Raw genomic sequence first — 5,192 nt, forward strand, 5'->3', positions numbered from 1 at the left:
AACGTATTGGTCTTTCAATTCGGTCGTGAAACCTGTTGTCACATATGCGGCACTGGCCTGGTGGCCAAAAGCAAAGAAAGCAAGTGCGTGTGCCACCTTGAGCAAGCTACACCGCTTGATCTGTGTGGCCATCACAGGAGCTATGCGCACCTGTCCAACGGATGCCCTCGGTATAATTACAGGCACTCCTCCTCTATCTATTCTGATAGAAAAGGAGGCCTGCTGGAGCTCCATACGGCTGCCCAATGTAATCAGCATGAAGAGTGGAGATCTTTGGGGTCACTTGGAGGTTCTCAAGCCTTTTCTGGATGATCCCGCTATCAAGCTCACAGATATCATGCTACCGAAATTATCCTTTGATAAGCCCTACAAGGTCAGAATTCCTGAAAGGGACTGCTGTAAAGCGATAATATCTATGACTGACAAAGGGTCCCAAGTATGGTATACCGATGGATCAAAGATGGAAGACGGGAGTACTGGGGCAGGCGTGCTTGGACCAAGGTTCCGGAAAAGTCTGCCAATGGGCTCATACCTAACAATATTCCAGGCGGAGATCTTCGCAATCGAAGTCTGTGTTCGAGAATGTCTTCGGAGAAGGACAAACGGGGCCAGAATAAATATTATGTCGGATAGCCAGGCAGCACTAAGGGCCTTAGACTCATTTAAAACGACATCAAGGCTTGTGGACAGTTGTAAAACTCTTCTGAATAGCCTAGGAGCCCATAATAGAGTTACGCTGTGGTGGGTCCCTGGGCATGAAGGGTTTGAAGGCAACGAAAGGGCTGACTATCTCGCAAAACGTGGGGCCCAAACGCGAATGCATGGTCCCGAGCCTTTCTGTGGTACATCTATAGGATACACTGCAGAACTACTTAGGAGTTGGGAGGAATCTCAGATTGCTGCCCACTGACGTAAGTCAAAGGGAATGAGACAATCAAAGAAATTCATAACCCCTTCCAAGAGGAACTCAGAAAGACTCCGTGAACTCAGCCGGGAGGGTCTTAGGACTATTACAGGCTACCTGACAGGACACTGCAAGTTAAGGTACCATCTAAACAAAATGGGGCTTTCTGTAGAGACGGACTGCAGGTTCTGTGGGCTGGCGGAGGAAACCTCGGAGCACATTCTGTGTGACTGCCGCGTATCATGAAGAGCAGACTGATGCACCTTGGGGAACGATTGTCTTCTCCATCCAAGATTTGGAACACGGCACCCTCCAATGTGCTTAATTTCTTGAATAGCCTAAGGTTGGAGTGACTACAATCAGGGTTTAGCACAATAGATCTTTTAGGTCGCAGCGCGAGTATACCCGACGTACTAATAATAATAATAATAACTACTAAATACATTTACAACTCATCATATAAAATGAATTAAATATCAAGAGAAACTGATTGTTAATCCGCCGCTTAAACTTAATTCAGCGGTCGTGCGCGCATCCTGTGGCCGCAGCGGTGTGAACTCCGAAAGATGATTAACGAGTGCGCACGGCCGCTTGCCATCGTCGTGCTAAATGAGCGACCAGTTAGTTCAGCCAAAAACGTCGGACATCGCGCACGCGCCCTAGTAGTGGATGGATCTAAATATTTAATAAACACGCTCTGTACATACGCAGATAAACATTAATTGTTGTGCATAAATAAACACAAATGAATAATATAAAAAAAACTTTTTAATATACAACGCTTTTATAAATGGACTAAAAAGTAGTAAACAATATTTCTCAGTCCCATAGAATTTGTTTTGATAACTTTTAATTTCGAAATTTTAGCAAAAGTCATTATAAACAATCTATGAAATTGAAAATGAAAAACGTGGAGCAAAGCATTCGATTTAATTGACAATAGTCAAACTACATAACGTAGACCTAAAATTTCTACAGCGAAAGTAGAACTTTGAAATCGATTTTAAGCGGTCGTTATTCATATACCCACATACATACATACATATATTACTTTTCATATCAATTCAAGTGTATTACATGCGCCCCACGCTTTTCATTTTCAATTTCATAGATTGTTTATAATGACTTTTGCTAAAATTTCAAAATCAAAAGCTATCAAAACCAATTCTATGGGACTGAGAAATATTATTTTCTACTTTTTAGTCCATTTATAAAAGCGTTGTACATTAAAAAGTTTTTTTTATATTACTTATTTTCTACTTTTTAGTCCTGTCTGAATAAAATTTTGCAATAGATATTAAAATAATTCAACGATATTAATAGAAAGGTGCACACACATGCATTTACATATGTATGTACACACAAACGAGCACCAATTAATTTTATTTAAAGAAATGGCGTGTCGTCTATTTCCGCTGTAGCAAACGTAGTACATAGGGCGACATCTAGATGTCATCTCCCTCGCCCTATTCACTACAGATGTCGCCCTAAGCACTATGCTTTTTTATAGGAACTTTTCAAAGCAAAGCTTTATGGTGTCGGACACACAACATTGAAAGTTTCTGGATCCACAACATTGAAAGTTTCTGGACACACAACATTGCAAGTTGATAAAAGCGTTGTAAAATATTTGTAATTATTATCCGGAACAAAAATCTTTCCTGTATCGGAAAAAGTTTGTGTGTGTAAAGAGGTGAGTGCGAAGGGACCAAGCGAGAAATATTCATGGTCCTTCGAGCCGGATAGTTGCAAGACCTGCGGGCTAGCGCACCACACGCTGCTGCATGTAGCAGCCAACACCCATGCGCGCACGGGGCCAAGGGAACAGGGGCCCAAGAAGAGGAAACCGGCCACAAAGGCCCCAAGGAGCGTCAAGCGGCGCGCACCGCCGAAGAAAAAGGCGCTGAAAAAGGCGCAGAAGAACCCGCGCAACCATGCGCCGCAACCGCCGCGCAAGAAGACCGCCCAACGGACGATCGCGCGCACTCCCCAAGGCCTACAAACGGTCAATTTCCAGGGCCGCACCATCCACCGCGTCCTTGGCAACACGATCCGCGCCCTGAAAGAGCTGCAGGACACGCTCAGCAACGCATTCCTGCAGGGCGGGGACGATGTTTAAGCCGCCGCTTAAACTTAATTCAGCGGCCGTGCGCGCATCCTGTGGCCGCAGCGGTGTGAACTCCGAAAGATGATTAACGAGCGCGCACGGCCGCTTCCCATCGTCATGCCAAATGAGCGACAAGTTAGTTCAGCCAAAAACGTCGGACATCGCGCACGCTCCCCTCTTTTTTCTTAACAACGGAAGTTACAACAAATATTTTTAAAACCATTTTAATAATTTGGAATTGTAAAAAAAACTAAGCCACACAAACAGAAAATTAAACAGTGGAAGTTATACCTTTGAAATTGAAACCAAAGCATTTATTTTGAGTAGAAATAAATTGTGTAAAGAGGTGAGTGCGAAGGCGACCATTGGATTATTCATGCATTATTCGCGGAACAGAACCCGACTTCGTTAAATTCCTTAACGAATGTTCCGCAGACATTGTCAAAAAATATGCCCCTCAAGGCATCAACTGGCAATATATACCACCCAGCGCCCCCCACATGGGCGGCTTGTGGGAATCTGCAGTGAAAAGCTTTAAAATCCGTTTAAAGAAAACCGCTGCAGCCCACAAGTTCACTTTCGAAGAATTCACGACGCTTCTGGTGCGAATTGAAGCAGTCCTCAACTCGAGGCCTCTATTCGCACTTTCTCAAGACCCAGCTAATATGACAGTATTTACTCCGGGTCACTTCCTTCGAGGTGCACCGCTATTGGCCATTCCCGAGCCTAATGCGGAAGACCTCTCTCTACTAAACCGGTGGGAGAAAGTCAAAGCACTTCACCACCAATTTAGTCGCCGCTGGAAAGAAGATTACCTCAAAGATCTTCAGAAGAGATACAAGTGGAAAATCCCACAACGCGATCCTCAGCCAGGCGACCTCGTCGTGATCAAAGAAGATTCGCTCCTCCCCACCGACTGGCGATTGGGACGAATCGAAAACGTTCGCCACGGCCCTGATAACCACATACGAGTCGTAGAAATCCGTACGCAAAATGGAGTTATCACGCGGCCACTTGTCAAACTGTGCTTCCTTCCAAAAGCACAATAAATAATTCTATACATCTTTTCCTTTTGTATATTAAGGGTCTTAACCTCCCGTTTAAATATTGTACCCAAGTACTTCTTGTTTCTCTGCCTTTGCTTCTACTTCCAGATCGAAGACATAATGGCAGCACGAAGGCATGCCCCCTGGCTCCAACGGCAGAGACAGACAACTGCCTACAATGCCGGCTCTGCCACCGGTACCACGCATTGCGGACGTGCCCGGCCTTCAAGGCGACGAAGCCGCCGCAACGGTTGGGAGTAGCCCGCGCGCAGGGCTACTGCGTCAACTGCCTTGCGCTGACCCTCACTACCGGGGAATGCGACTCGCCGGGTAGTTGCAAGACCTGCGGGCTAGCGCACCACACGCTGCTGCATGTAGCAGCCAACACCCATGCGCGCACGGGGCCAAGGGAACAGGGGCCCAAGAAGAGGAGACCGGCCACAAAGGCCCCAAGGAGCGTCAAGCGGCGCGCACCGCCAAAGAAAAAGGCGCTGAAGAAGGCGCAGAAGAACCCGCGCAACCATGCGCCGCAACCGCCGCGCAAGAAGACCGCCCAACGGACGATCGCGCGCACTCCCCAAGGCCTACAAACGGCCAATTTCCAGGGCCGCACCACCCACCGCGTCCTTGGCAACACAAAAATCTTTCCTTTATCGGAAAAAGTTTGTGTGTAAAGAGGTGAGTGCGAAGAGACCAAGCGAGAAATATTCACTGATTGACCATTTAAACATTCATAATTTTACGAAGGAATACTTAAATATTAAGGACTGCTCACGAAATCGTTGCGTAGTTATATTTAGATATATATATAGTTTTAAATTAAGTTATATAATATATTACTTAATAAAAACAATAATAATTAAAACTAACAATGAGCACCATTGCTATAGAACACATATATGTGTACATAAGCCTTTTAGATTTTTTCTTTTCAAAACTGTGGTTTGTGTGGATCTATATTTTTTACTTTACATCATAGATATTACTTATATTTACTTTATATAATCTTACCATAATAATACCATCTTTGATTGTGTTTCCTGTATTCTGGGCATTGCGTCGATATCCTATTACTTAAGCTGATTTTCCTGTAAATAAAGACATCTTATAAATAACACTTATCTAACTTAGGGCC

This window comes from Rhagoletis pomonella, unplaced genomic scaffold (genome assembly GCF_013731165.1).
Source record: "Rhagoletis pomonella isolate Grant_MI unplaced genomic scaffold, Rhpom_1.0 Rhpom_scaffold_00009, whole genome shotgun sequence".
In the NCBI taxonomy this organism is placed as follows: domain Eukaryota; kingdom Metazoa; phylum Arthropoda; class Insecta; order Diptera; family Tephritidae; genus Rhagoletis; species Rhagoletis pomonella.